Source organism: Triturus cristatus, chromosome 3_1, assembly GCF_964204655.1.
Source record: "Triturus cristatus chromosome 3_1, aTriCri1.1, whole genome shotgun sequence".
Classification (NCBI taxonomy): domain Eukaryota; kingdom Metazoa; phylum Chordata; class Amphibia; order Caudata; family Salamandridae; genus Triturus; species Triturus cristatus.
Window position 1 is genome coordinate 435,950,295 of NC_140583.1, and position 15,741 is coordinate 435,966,035.

Genomic DNA, 15,741 nt, shown 5'->3' on the forward strand with positions numbered 1-15,741 from the left:
GATTACTTAAAATCCTTTACAAAAGCGGAGCAAATAGATACAAGTTAAAAAGGTAAAGGTAAAGGTAAAATTGATAAAGCTCTAAAAAGGGGGATGAAATGCAGAAATGCTACACTATACCAGTACATAAGTAAATTGGTGCAACAAAAAGAAAAAGGTGCATTTAGAATTAAAACACATGAAGGATTTGACATGCAGAAGGTATACAAAGCTACGTCACCACGGAGGGCTCAGTCTATTGGATATCCTGTTACTAGTAAAAGTTAGTGTAGACAGTAATAGTATTAAAAGTGCAACGCTGAGTGTAGGAGAGTAGGATCTGTTTCACATATTTATTCCCACTTTTTGCTGGTGTTTCAGTGTTTTTCGACTTTAGTCTGGCTGGGACCCTGCTAATCAGGACCTGGCCTAGCTGTTTCCTATCTAAAATGATTCCATGCACTTTAGGTACAGTTCAGATTGGAACTGAAGTGCCCTTGAAAGCCCATAGTATATGGTATACTATGTACCCAGGGCATAGGTACCCCAGAGGCCTACCAGGGGCTGCCACCCCTGGAAAGCCACCCAAAATGACACCACAGGTCTGCTACTGCAGCCTGGGTAAGGTGGTGCATGCACCCCTTACAGAGGTATAGGTTCACTATATCTCACCATATACACACATATAAACCTATAGGTCACTCCTATGGCAGGCCTTATCAATCCTGAAGGCAGAGTGCTTGGTTCTTATGTGAGAGGGTGCCCCTGCATGAGCAGAACCGCTCTGCAGCGTTTGGAGACCCTTCTCTGATGCTGTTTGTAGTGCAGCCTGACCATATACTCTTAAGTGCATTATAACCAAATGGCAAATGCTAACTTTGGACTGGCTGCACGGAAACATGTTGTGTTTGGTGTCAAACACCTTGGAATCATACCCCCACACCAGTAACTGGTGTGGGAGTATGATCCCACCCATCTAGAGGGAGAGACATGACAGCACTGGTATACCCGGTAGAAACTTAATAGAGCCCTGGCATCACAAAATGGATGCTGCAGCCACAGACACGGGTCTGGTCTCCTGCTGCTGACTGAAACTCCGGCAGGGGAGGCCTGGACAATAGGTTTCCTGTCACAGGGAGGTGTAACCACCTCCCAGACCGGATGTGTATTGGGGCTGGGTGGGAGCACTCTCTGAGTGCTTTGAAGTCCTGCACTGGGGGCACATTTGGTGTCCCTGTGCATAGTCCAGCTCAAACCGGTTCAGGGGCTTCCAGCCCCTGCTCTGGTGTGAAACTGGACAAAGGAAATGGTTGTAGCCACCCCTCTTTCCAAACCCTCCCATAGGTGGGTCCCCAGAGTTTGTCCATCCCCCTACCTTAGTATATGTATGGGACACCTGTCCTTAGGACTTTAGATTATCCTGGACGAGACTCTGAAGCTGAATCCTGGACCTTCGACGCTCTGCTCAAGACCAGAAGACTGAAGATATCTCCCTTGAGGTCAAGGAGTGAATCCCCTGCTTGGCAGTCACCAACGAAGTAATTTGCCGGTCTGCATCATCGAAGCTCCCGCCGGGCTCTGAAGTATTTGCAGCCCATGAAGAGGATTTCCAGACGTCTCAGAGGCCGACCCAAGTCCCCAGCAAAGCGGAGACCCGCAGCCCTCGTGAGTATCGTGGAACCGGAACTCCTGGTCACTGTGCATTTCTGCAAGTGCATTGACTTCCTGACGTCTCTCGAATTCGTGCTTGGGCTGACTTGTAGCCCCCACCTCGAGCACTGAATCCACCGAAGATTGTCGGCCTGGTCATTCCGAGTGACCCGTAGGCTGCCATTTTGTGTTTCGTCTCGAGGTCCCTTCGCGATCCCTGGTCCGTTGACTGGTGGGTCCTTGAGGAGGTAACTTTGCATTTCCTTGGGCTTTCCTGGTTGCTCCAGACGTGCCCTGACTCCCAACCAAGTGGTGAGTCCCACAGACCTTGCTGGTCTGCACCGAAGCATCTTTCCCGTTTCTGCGTGGGTTGCTGTTACCAAGGCTTGTTGTGTCCAATCCGGGCACCGACGCTGCTGCACTCGACATCCTTCGTGGGACAGCTCGAATCCAGCTCCTGGTCGTCCTCGACGCCTCCTGGACCTCGTTGCTGAAGAGTCAAGCTTCACCTCTTTCACCTGAAATCACCCGACATCGGTGGGCATCTGCTCATCGCTTTCCTGGTCACTGGCAAGTGACCCAGACTCTGTCCCCTCTGCTTTCAGGTTCTTCTCAGCCACGATCCAGGCTTGGATCTCTTCGGACACTTCGCAGCACTTCTTCGCCAGCACCCATTGAAATCGACGACGCAACCAGACACCAAAGGACACCTATGCACCCGGCTTCCCTGGGTGAGGTAACACAAGTACTCCGGTGCTCCCGTGGGTGCTAGCCCTAGAACTTTCTAAGTCCAAAAGTGTTTGGTCCTGACTCATTTCTAAGTGTCCCTAATCTTTATAAATCTAAACGCGACTTTCCCCATAGAAGCTAACGGGAGCTCGCGGCTGTGTTCACACACTGCACACGGCCCCTGTGGGTCACCTGTGTCACTACCTTGTGTGGTTCCTTGGGATTCCAGCGATTCTACAGGCTCTAGGCCTTGTGTCTAGTTAAGTTGTGGTTCTTATACCACTATTTTAGTATATGGTTTTGCTCGTCCCTAGGGCCTGACGTGTATTTGTGCTATTTTACTGTGATTATTGAAGTGTAACTTGTGTTTTGACCTCTTGTCTCATAAAGAGACTAGGAGGGTGTGTTTAGTAATAAATATATATATTTTATATATATACCTGGTGTGGATATCTTCAATTTAGTGACTCAAGAGATTATAGACTGGTAAAACAAGCTGCTTTACATTCCTTCAAGACATAACCTGAAGGCTGCTCTCCATAGCTACCACTAGGATAGCTTTCAATAAAGGTTGACTTTAACCTAAAACCAATAAGGGGTTGTTTGGACTGATACAGGGTGCCCACTATAACTAGTGGACAGCATATATCAGGCCAACTTCTCACACTGAGCGAATGCAAGTACTGGTAATCCGTGAATCGTAATTTATTTAACTGTCAATTCTCGGGCCGATCGTAAAGTCATTCCAGCAACCGCATAAAACTTCCCAATACATGCCAGCAACATCGGGACTATAGTGGTGTAAATGTGCCTTAAGGTCTCCTTGCATGTTCTTAAGCTGTGCTGAATGAACATGGATCTTAAGTACAAACGCCTTGGGGACAGCAAAGCTGGGCAACAGCAGATGACATGTTCCGCGGATTCTGTGTGGTATTGGCACAGACAACATTCAGTCCCACTTGACGACCGGTTTTTCCAGTGCGCTCTATAGTCTTGTATTGGAAAAGTTAAAAGCCTCACCATCATGACGTTTTGTAGGGCTTGCCTTCCGAGTCCTGCTTTTAGGTAGGGCTGGCATGCGGTGGTTTCATATGAGCTAATAAGACCTTCTGCACCCTGAACAGGTCTGATCCGTTCAAGGTCTTGTTGCCTCGAGATGTTCTTGCCACACTTGTTTAGCAGGTTCTTTAGACTAAGCTTTGTTAATGGTGTGTTTGTTAAGAGATCAGCTGGTAGTTCCAATTTTTGGCCATTAGGAAATACCTCGCCCAGCGACTGATATTGTCTGTAAAGACCACCTGTAGCGCTGCCCTAATTGTGCCCGGGCATGCATTAAACACATTGTGATGAAATTTGACTATATCTGTTTTGCATTCAATGTCCATTGCTGTGATGTTAAACTCTAGTTGGATCAGTGAACGCCTAGTCGAATATGGGAGCTTGAAAACATTTCTGTAAGCCATTGCGTATAGGCCCTCCAATTTTTTGGTCAGCAGGCCAGGGAAGGCGAGGTGGCCATAGCCGAGTGTATACATTAGCTTGGCTTGCATTACTCAACGGATCCCTTCTGTCGAGTGGCTTACAAGCTTGTGATGGAATTTGCACAAGCCGTATGTTAGCTTGGCTGCTTTTGCCTCCAGTGCTTTAACCTGCAGTACTGGTCTGCAGGTGTCTGGAAAATTGTACTCCTAGGTAGGTGTACTTGTTGTTCGTGGCTATCCTTAGAGGGTCCAGCTGCCATACCAATGATAGTTTATTTGACTTTTGTCCGAAGATCAGCACTTTTGTCTTTGATGCATTAGCTATAAGTTTGTTTTCCATATTGTAGTTGTGTAGCGTCTCTAATGCCCTTTTCATACCTATTCTTGTTTGATCATTTACACCTACCAGGAATTTACATAAGGATTCCTGACAGGAGTAAATATATTTACGACATAAGTGACAAAAAATTGATTCATAAATCCAACCTAGGGGCCCAATAAGGGGATCTCAGGCATGGTGTTGCTTTGAACTTCTGGGAACATCCACAAATATATTTGTTGTTGGGATTCTTCAAACTTTGACCTAACCATTTCCCATCCTCGAAATGTCATGGGAGATGTCACATGACAGTCCCATAAATGTACCTATTAGTGATCAGAAAAACACATAAAGGTATGCTCAGTGCTCAGGCATTGATCTAAAACTCTGCCTGTAACTTTTTTTTTTTATATAGATTCCATTGCCTTTCAATTGCACTCATCTGCAGTAAGTTTTAGGAGTGAAAACCATAAAGGTTGAACGATTATTTTTTTTTTTGGACAACACACTTTATTGGCATTTTAAGGACACCGGGGAACTCGCCCCTATACATGGTACCAATACGGATATAAGAATAGTGAGAATTGGCATCCCTGTTCGGCCCCCAAGGTTTAACGATTTTTAACTTTACATTAAAAAATACCCAATCCAAAAACCTGAAGTCTCTTTCGTGAGTGAAGAGACATTTGTAGGTCGGTTGACCTCTTACTCACAGCAGACTAAATCTCACAACTGGTGGAAATGGATACAACAACTCAAAAGAGGCCTCTATTGAAAGCTCTGCATAGTGCAGATAAGCTTTGGGACATGACTCCAGCTCAGGAGAGCCTTTCTACAAATGCCTTCATATGTTATAAATAGCTGCTTTGGTCACATCAGAGTGATGCTCAAAAAACTTTCTTAGCCATTAGTCTACCTTGATGAGGTTTCGGTGTTATTCGATTAATTTTTTGGTATTGTTTTATCATTTCTCTTCCTATGTTGTCACTGTCATTAAAGTTTGTGTGACACCGCTTTCTATAACATCACATAAGCTGTCTAGTTCTAATTCTTAAAAATATTCAAAACTTTTGACTTTCTGTTCCTGAGGTCTGCGTGAAACTTGCATGCTAGTGGCTTGGAAGGCAGTATTTTGACTAAGCTAGTCAGCCTCTTAAGCTAGATAAAATTGCTATGATGGCAAATGCAAATCAGTACGTATAATACATGGATTTTAAATGTATACATTCACAGTATACTTTTAGAGGTTTGAAAAAAAAGTACAAAGTGATTTTCACACCCAATGTCCTGATTTGCACTCAGGAGATTTGGGACTACTTTAGTGGTACTAGCTGGTGGGCGGGATCTGCTTGGAACAAAATTCCCAGATTTTTGCTTAAAAAACAACTGTTCCTAAACAGTTATTGGAATCTTCAGTTGCCTCAGGTTGTAAGTAAAAGAGAGGATCTCCTGCACTGTGAAGTTTCAAGAGAGACAGCTAAAGTAGGAACACTCCTCCCCATTGGGGTACCCTGCTACATGCGAGAAATGTAAATAAGGTAAATATTTACAATTTGTTCATCCGCAAACCTAAAGGGTGCTTGGGGGCCACGATATGCTTTAACTGGCTGGATTTGTCTGATGCTTCATGGTGACAAATATTCTATTTGAGAGATACTTTAAGGCTGTTACCAGTTCTGAAATGTGTCCTTTAAATGGAACCTACAAAGAAAGTTTGGATAGGCACACCTTGATAGTGTATTACTAGAAATATAACTTTAAAGCACTCTAAACACTTAAAACTGAGGGCCTCATTTACTTATTTTTATGTCTCGCGCCTTGCGTTGCAGTGCATCGCATTGCTCGCGCAGCGTGAGACCTCTTGTAAGGGGGTTTTGAAAGCTGACCACACGCTCGTGCCCCCCACCCCCATAACAGCAGATCTCTCACAATTCAGTTGTCACCAGTTGATTGTCATGTGACTAAGCCTGGCTACAAGTGGATGTGCGAAGATTTAGGTATTTATTCACTGATGGCTCAGTAACAGTATAAATTGGGGACAAGAATACAATATGTAAACCAAGGAGTTACAGCAGAATAAGGGGCCTACATGTGATTAGGTTTCCTTTTGTGGGAAAACTAAGGTATTTTCAAACCTGACATGCACATGAGGAGGTACACCTGGGGACCTTCCAGTGACACCCATATGACTGTCACAAATAAAAGAATAATTGATGTGACATATTATAATAATATACCTTCTAGGTTCCTTTATCTGTTAATACATACTGATGACATATGATGTAATTTATAAATGAACTACTGCATATTTAAACTTTTTCGCAGTGCACAGTTAAAGAAGAGAGTGTATACATGGCACATATGTATATATGTACATACATCAAAGCACTAGCCCCAACAATCACTCTAGTCCACCCATGTGCCCTAGATCCCGGGTTAGATACAGATTGTCTCCGAAGAGCCAACATACCTGAGCAAGCCTACACCATAACAGTCTGGGCATGACTCTTTAACCATCGGTGTGGCAAACTACATATCTCATATGCACTCTAAGACATGGAAACAACAACAGGTGCTTCAAACTAAAAAGAAACCTACGTAATAGGTTGTTTTTGTATTTATATACATCACCTGGAAGAATGTGTGACATATAAATTATTTTAAAGTTTCTCGTTGCAATTATACCTTTAGTTAGATATCAGCAAAATTTGCTTAGGACTGAAATAGTGCTGTGCCTATTCTAAACACGAGGGATGAAAAACATTTCCCATCAGCACGCAGTGATGGCCCACCTTCAGCCAGTCATAACATTGGCATACAAACTCAATCTATCTTGTACGATATGGTACACACTTAAGAAACCATGTCTTAATATGGACAAGGCAACTTCTTCGATCCATCCAAGCATTAAAAACAGATATGCTTTTTAAATTAATCTTACACCACTATACAATGAATGAGCCAAATGAGCTCCCCGACACCCAGCTTCTCGCTTGTTGTTCTAGTCATTGAACGCTCCAAAAATGTACATGCGCAAAAGGATTTGCACCTGATCCAGCACACACTTCTCTAAGGTGGAGCCCCCTAATGCGACACACTTTAAATGGTATGTCAATGCTGGAACCCCCTCTGATTTATTTTCATGTGGCTTTTTAGAAAAAGAAGTTTATCCAGACAATTTTGGCCAATTAGCAAACCATGATTGCTAATGGTACAAAAAATGTTTTTAACATAAACAGTCTGAGTAGACTGGCATGCAGCCGCGGCCCGTGGAGGTAGTTCCGTGGGGCGGTAAGGCGGGGCGGGGGAGGGGCAGGGTGGGGGGGTTCTAAAATCCGGAATATGGATAATTATAGGTAAGTAAACAAATAAATAAATAAAACAAATTTCGTAGCGCGCGCTGCATCGCATTTTGCGATGCAGCGCACGCTACGAAGTTCGTTTTATATATTTAATTGTTTACTTACCTGTAATTATCCATATTCCGGATTTTAGAACCCCCCACCCTGCCCCTCCCCCGCCCCGCCTTACCGCCCCACGGAACTCCCTCCACGGGCCGCGGCTGCTGGCATGATTACCTACCGGTTGCTTTTTATTCTACACAGTGTCCCTCATATGCACAGTTCCTGCCCTGAGGAAGACCTTCAACAAAAATACACAGGCTCCACAAGGTCAAAAGGAAACGGCGTACACATTTAAGTGGCAAGGATTGCATTGCTTTACAAGGAGAGAAGTAACACATACATGAAGGCAAAGAGAGTATTGATACCTCTATGACCGTAAGAGGGTCCTTTGATTACTAATGGCAACTTGGTACCTTTTGCAACTCATTTCTGAGAATTATAATATGTCCCCAGTTTATCAAAACATGTAACCTTCATTGGTTAACAGTGTTGGATACTTTCTCACAATGAACACTAATTGTGATTATACATGTTAGCCACTCAGGGCTCGACAAATCCACTCGCCCGCTCGCATTTGCGAGGTAAAATTAATGAGGACGAGCTATTTTCAGGTCCTACTCGCCCTTTCTGGCGAGTAGGAAAACAAACTTAACTTTTGTCCTCTGTCTTTAAAAACGGAGCAAATGTGACAAGTTAACAAGATTTAAAGGCTTTTTTATTGCTCACAAAGCGAATGAGCAATAAAGATGTCTTTAAATCTTGTTAACCTGTCACATTTGCTCCGCTTTCAGAGACGGAGGTCAAGTAGGTTGCAGTTAGGTCGAGGAGATTTTTCAAGGTACAAGACCTGCAGGACTAGTACCATTTTTCGAGCCTTGGCCACTTATAAATGTAATGCTATTATGTTTCATTATGTAACAATGTTGTATGTTATGTATGTCTATGTAACAATCCGTACAAATGTGTATTTGTTTGTTGCACAATACAGAATGCATTACGGGTGGTGCCTGAAGTAAAGACACTTAACTAAGTGAAAAGCAGCTTTATATATATGCTGTGTTTTATTTTAGTCTCGTGTTAAGTGACGGTGCATGGATTCACATTAAAAGTAGATGTGTGGGAGCAGTGTGATTAAAAATGTCTAGAAAGAATATAAAGTTGTGATTCACAATTACAGATACAAACAATCGGTGTTATCTATTATAAATAAGATTTATGGTATGGGAGTACAAATATTCTTAACACGCAACTGTTAGATACTCTGCATTTCTGTTTTCTTTTACAGCGTTGGTGAACAAATGGCTGCCTAGCACCAACGCAGGCACCTTTGCAACATGGTGCAATGATATCTGCAACAAAATCAGGTTGTTTTTGTGCAGGAAGGGCAACTTTACTTCACAAAAACAACTGTTACACTTCCCTTGAGGAGGTGTAGGCTCTTGACACTATCCCAGGTTTACAGCATTTTTTAAACCCAGGAATGTGTTAGATGCCATGGTTTTTTTTTTACGTGGGATCACCCACTGTAACGCTCATGGTGTACCTCCCTATCGCAGTGTGAAGAAACGCAGCCCAAGCCACTGTGCTGCCTCACATCATATCTACGAGTCCATGAAAAGCCATGCAGGGTGGCTGTACGTTGCCTCGTAGATTTGGCTTTGCAGGGTCCGCCGCCGGAGCGTCATTAAAAGTGGCATTCTATAGGTGCACTGTGCTTGTAAATAAGCCCTAGAATATTTTCAGACTTTTTGCAGCAGCAGCCTCTCTTATACTCAGGCAGTCAGAGCCTTATTCGTATGTGAGACATACTCAAAAAACAAGAACACAACAATTCATTCATCTCAGCATAGACCATTCATGTGAAATAAAAAAATAAAAAATAAAAATCACCAAAGCATGCTTTTACCAGTAAAAACTGCAGATTTTAAAAAGGCACCAAGCCACCAACTCTAAAACAGGACTCTTCATTTTGTAGTAGGTAAAGATACCGATAGACTACGCTACATTGTAAAAAAAATAGTTTTTTTATAAGGGAATAAAAAAACTTTTGGCGTAAGGCATATGAAATTGGCAGAAAAACAAAGTGTAAAGGAGATTGAAGGGATTCCCCATTGGAAGCCTAGTGGAAAGCATAGTACGCAAATAAAAGTGTCAGCACGCAACCTAAAAAATAGCGACCTTTCCCATCTACCCAAGGCCAATCTGTGATAAAAACTCTATGCCCACATGATTGAGATAACGACACAGCTAGACACTACATTGAAGTTATTAAGTATAAAGTATTACTGACTGCTGCCTCTTGTCCGTAAAAGCTGGCAGGTCACCCACACCATATCAAAGGCATAGCTCCAGGTGCGAAAACGAAGACCCTCTACCGGGGCGCTGCAGCTGAGTATAACAGAAAAGCAGTTCAGTTACTCCTAGCAACCAAAAGTACCGCGCAGAACAACACCCCCGGGGCATTACAAAAGGATCAAAACCCCCGTGGTACAATCTCAGCGCCCCGGAGGTACTATTGTAAGCATAAACCGGATTCCATAGTCGCTGACAATCAATGCCCCGCCCATTGTCGGTCTAAACCACGCCCATCAACCAGCGAGGTCTCGGAACTGAAGCCGCACCTCTTGTATGTGACGAGTCAACCAGGCCCACAGAGTTCTAATAGGAAACGTGTTTCAAACAACAGGTAAGCTAAGTGTTCATGCAAAAGAAAATGCCTTGGAATCGCTGTGTCCCGAAAGCAAGCTACGGTCATCAAATACCTGGAGTCGGGGTGGGAGATGATCTAGGGAAAAACGCTCGAGTACTATTATTTCACTTGTTCAGCTCTGAACCATGTGCAAAATACCTGTTTATACCATGAAATGAAAAACAACTCGACTTTTCGCATTTGTTAACCAAGAAGGCTGTGAACAACTTGCATGTCGTTAGAACATATGAGTGCGGAGGAGTACCAGTAAATATTCTGTAGCTGTGAAGCAGTCTCACGTAATGTTTGTGTAGTATTCTAGTTTATTATCCATTCTTGTGTATGCCATTTCCACAACATGCCTTGCCAGTAGAATGTTACAGTATGATGATGTACTACGGAATGTTGGGTGTCTGTCAAGAAAAGCCACAGTTATGATGGGTCTGAGCAGCATGCTGGCTGCAGTGGGGTTCATCTAGATCTCTACAATAAATCCTCCTGAACTCAACAATCTGTCTGGACTTCATTACCACATTTATATGGGGACCGTCTGGAAACTTACCCTCATTTCTACGTGCTCAACAAAAGAAGTTAATCTCAAAGAAGTACTTTATAATTTAACTCTATTGCGCAGTGTCTTTATTCTATTGCGCAGTGTCTTTGTGTTTTTAGGTCTCGCCTAGCTATTGCGTTTACGCAATCGCTATGCGAGACTCTAGTAAGAGGGAGAATTTCAAAGTGCTCCCAAAAGTGGATTGCATGGCGAGCACGCGCACAATCACGTGCATCGTGCAGCCATGCAATCCGTTTGGGGAAGCGCTTCAGCCCACTGGCGCATGCACGTGTAGCCACAGCCTGGGCATCGTACTACTTCAAAGGGTCCGCACCCCCGCCTGGAATGCTCTCCACCACCCCTGCCACAGCATTCCGAGAGATTGTTTCCTCATGGCGCCTCTCGCAGCGCCGCGCTGTTAATGGTTTGATTGTTGACTCTTTCCATGCTCCTCCACCCCCCCCCCCCTCTGCTCTCACTCCCTTCTCCCCCTCCCTCCTTGTTATATCTTTAGCTGCAGATAAACACTTCGGAGCTTTTCGCACTTACCATATTGTTTCTCCAGATGCTTTTAAGCTTTTCACGGTGCGTTCTTTTCTGGCTGGTTTGACCTTTTAGATGCGCACACACAAACACGTTTTTTTTTTATTGCTTAGGTGCCACAAGACACTGCGGAGCTTATCACGGCGCTTTGTTTTCAATTTATTTTTTGTTTGTGTGTGCACACACAAGCGTATGCTTTGTTTGTATTGTTTACGTGCTGCTACACATTGCGGAGCTTTTCGCGGTGCCACGATACCATTTCACTGAATACTGCTAAGCTTTTCACAGCGTTTTGTCCTTCATTAAGCATCACATTGGACAATGCTGAGTTTTTCTCTCAAGGAGCTTTTTGTTGCGAAGTACCTCACTGTGGTGCTTCCTTTTCCAGTATGTTTTGCTTTAGTAAACAATTAGGACTTACATGATAACAACCACATTTCCCTATATTAATTATTTAATATATATCTACACCAATTACCCCGTCAACAGGCACCTTAATACAACATAAAAAACACACACGCATTTGCAATGCAATAGGTCTCGCGTTATTAAAGTTTGAGCTATTGGCATTGCTAATAATAATGCAACACCAACCGCTCAAACATTTAGTAATGCGAGACCTATTGCATTGCAAATGCTTGTTCTCCTTGTAGCAGTTTAACCACTGCCTCATATTTAAAAGATGTCTTGAGCACACACAAATCTTGCGCACCCTTAACTTTCTCTTCCTGCCCTGCGATTCCTCCTTTTACTTCATTGTGACATCTACGTCTTGCTTCATGCTATTTGGATATTTGGTGCACGGTAATGCCGGGAGCCATCTGGTGCGGCATCACCAGTGTGTGCCGCCATCTTGTGTTTGGCGTGTTCCATAAGATTTTGTGCCGCTCCCAGCGTAATATACGCTCTGCCAACCACGTTTTTTTTTGTCTGTGTCTCGCTATAAAGTTATTTTCAACATCGTCGTCATGCAGCAGGAAGGAAACCGGTACATTTCTCATTTTTCCATTGGCAAGTTTTGCGATGTTTTCTGCTTGGCATGCAAATTCCTCTGTTCTAACATCCTAGCATTGGACATTGGGTAAACATGCAGTGTCTCAGGGTCAAGTATATCTGCTTGTAGTCCATGTTGTCTTCTATTGTTCTAAACTGCGTCTACACCGAAAGGAACACAAAGATCACTGTGTGCCATTCGGCATTTTTCTAGACAATGCCTGTTCTCTCCAATTTGTGTTTTTTTGTTGTTGTTTTTTTTATTTTAATGTCGGTTTACAGCTCGCTTTTGTTAAGGAAGTTTACTCATCGGAGAAGTACTCTAGTTGAAAAATTCACATCTTTGCCATTCAGACTTAATTTTTCGATACAGTGCCTGTATTCTTCAATTTGTACAGATCGGAGAAGGACTCTAATTGAAGTTAACACATTAGTTTAATTATCTCTGCACAAGAAACTCAATAGTTAGTCCGCTCAGGCCTGTCATTGTTGTAACTCTTTTCAAATGAAATGTTAATGATTGTGGTAATTTAAGCCTGTTTTCACTATATGCATCTATGTTTCGGCTTGTTTTACTATTCATGATGTTACTGTTTTTTGTATCCTTCACAGGATTGTATGTAGTTTTATTTCAATTTAGCTCAATAGGGTACATATATGTATCCTAGGCGCACACACTCTCAAGAGTTCGATTATCTCGATTTACATGCATGCGTGCAGTGGGTGTTTGTCCCATTTGCTCTATGTACATGTGCCCGTTAGTATTACTCACAGTTTCAAATCTATTTTCAAGTATATGTCATGGGTTCTTACCCTTATACTTCATCTGACCATGGCTATCCTCCCTCACTTTTCGGGGTATGTCTTAGGTTCATGTTCAATTTTCTATTATACTATTACTCCACACAGTGTGTGGAGTATGGGGTGTAATTTCATTACTGTGCACGTTAAGTGACCTCTATATGAGGTTGTCCAGGTTGCGCATTACGATGCACATAATTTTATTACTTTGCACGTCCACTGACCTCTACACAAGGTTGTCCAAGTTGTTCATTACGGTGCACGTCAAGTGACCTTTATACGAGGTTATCTGTACACGGGTCAATTCCACTCTCAATTGTTCTTCACCATGTTTACATCAAGCCTCATTGCTTTATAACTTTGATTTTTCATTGCTATGTTGTTTACAGGGAAGTAGGAGTGATGTTGTTTTATTCATACATTCTTTCTTCACCCTGTTTACATTAAAAGCCTTATTGCTTTACAATGTCGATTTTCCATTGCTATGTTGTTTACAGGAAAGTAGGAGTGATGTTTTCTTATTCATTCATTCTCTTCTCTGTTTCCCTTATTTCTCGTGCTGTGCCTCCTCTCATGCCTTTCTGGCCAGTGGGTATGTCTGGATGGAAGGATCGGTGCTCTCTTGTTCTTCTTTTGGTTTCTATCTTATTTGTTGTGTTAGAAGAAAAGGAGATATGTAGTATTCTAGTTTATTATCCATTCTTGTGTATGCCATTTCCACCACATGCCTTGCCAGTAGAATGTTACAGTATGATGATGTACTACGGAATATTGGGTGTCTGTCAAGAAAAGCCACGGTTATGATGAGGCTGAGCAGCATGCTGGTTGCTCCTGGTGGGGCTCATCTAGATATCTAAAATAAATCCTCCTGAACTCAACAATCTGTCTGGACTTCATTACCACAGTTTGGCACCTACTTCATATATTTGACCATTGATGAAAAAAGAAACGACAAGTCCCAGAGTCCAGCTTGTCGGTGGCTAAAAAGCACAGTGCCTCGGGGCCGATGGGCAGCTATGGGCAATGATGATATATAGACTGTTTCTGTTGTTGCATCAGCATGTGTAGTTAGTGACATACTGCTTTTTATATGCAGAAGTTACAAACAAAGGTATTTAAGTAATCTCAGGGGGCAAGATATTAAATCAACCCAGGACGTAAATGCGTATCAAATGCTTCTTGTACGTATTGATCCAGTTAGTGCTTTTATAGAATTTTATGAGGTAGTGGGTGCTGATATCTCAAGTTAGGCTGTATTGTTGTAGTACTGTCAATCAATCAAGTGGCTTTATATAGTGCACCTTTTCACCCGAGAGGGTTTTCAAGCGCTTGAAGAGCTGGACCCAACCCCTGTACCCACGGAACATGCCCGCAACCTCAGCATCATCCTCCACAGCCAGCTATCCATAAAGAAGTCTGCGCTATCTCCACCGCCTGCTTCCTCACGCTCTATATGCTCAGGCAGGTTTTCAAATGGCAGCCAACAGACTCTACGCAAACTGTCACACATGCGCTCGTCACCAGTAGACTCGACTATGGCTACGCCCTCTACGTAGGAATAACAGCCCATCTCATGACGAAACTCCAGACGATCCAGAACACAGCAGCTAGGCTCATCCTCGACCTCCCCAGACAGACGCACATAAACCCTCACCTTTAGGAAACTCCACTGGCTACCAGTCATGAAGAGATACCAGCACAAACTACTCACCCACGCATACAAGGAATTACGCAACGAAGGACCGGTTATCTCAAACAACGCGTGACCTTTTACCAGCCAACCAGGAAAAATTGAGCTGGATCCCTCACCCTATCTTCCACCCGTCGCATCTGCTGGACATACAGCGGAGGCTGCTCCTTCACCCATCTGGCGGCCAAGACCTGGAACGACCTCCCCCCTGCACCTCAGAGCCTCACGATCGCTCCAGCAGTATAGGAAGGACCTCAAGACATGAATGTTCAACCAATAGGAGAATAGGCAGCATTATCCAACAGCACCTCGAGACCCTCACCGGTGAAGCAGCCGCGCTCTACAAATCCTGGTTGAGGGTCATAAAGGCTCAGGTGACTCAGTCAAACAGCCAGGTCTTGAGTGCTTTATGGAATTACAGGAGAGAGGTGGAGGTCTGTAGCTGCAGAAGGAAGTCATTCCAGGTTTTTGCCAGATGGTAAGAGAAGGAGAGTCCTACGCTGTTGTTTCAGTGGATGAAGCGGGTGTGGGCAATTGAAAGGGAGTATAGTTGTCTGGTAGGGTAGTGCTAATTCAGGCGATGGTTGATGTAAGCTGGTCCTTGGATGTGCAGGGCTTTGTAGGCATGGATCATCAGCTTGAATTGGCATCTCTTGTGTATGTGGAGCCATTGGAGTTTTCTGAGGTGGGGGTGATGTGGTTCCGTTTGGGGAGGACGAGGATCAGTCTGGCAGTGGAGTTGTTTATGGTTTGTGGCGTCTGCAGAAGGTGTGGTGGTCCCAGCGTAGAGTGCATTGCGGCAGTCTAATCAGCTGATGATTCGAGCATGAGTGACGGCACGCCTGGTGTTCAGAGGGAGCTATTTGAAGATTTTTATGTAACATTGGGATGTGCGCAAGCAGGCAGATGT

At 43.6% G+C, this 15,741-nt stretch overlaps 1 protein-coding gene across 1 annotated transcript in view; it reads left to right on the forward strand.

Annotated features, from left to right (window-relative positions):
- Positions 1 to 10,130: 10,130 nt before the first annotated feature.
- Positions 10,131 to 15,741, forward strand: part of DTWD1 (DTW motif tRNA-uridine aminocarboxypropyltransferase 1) — a 181,418-nt gene continuing 175,807 nt past the window's right edge. Inside the window, exon 1 of the mRNA XM_085644228.1 lies at positions 10,131 to 10,248. The gene's annotated coding sequence lies outside the window, so the exon portion shown is untranslated. The remainder of the gene's footprint in view (positions 10,249 to 15,741) is intronic.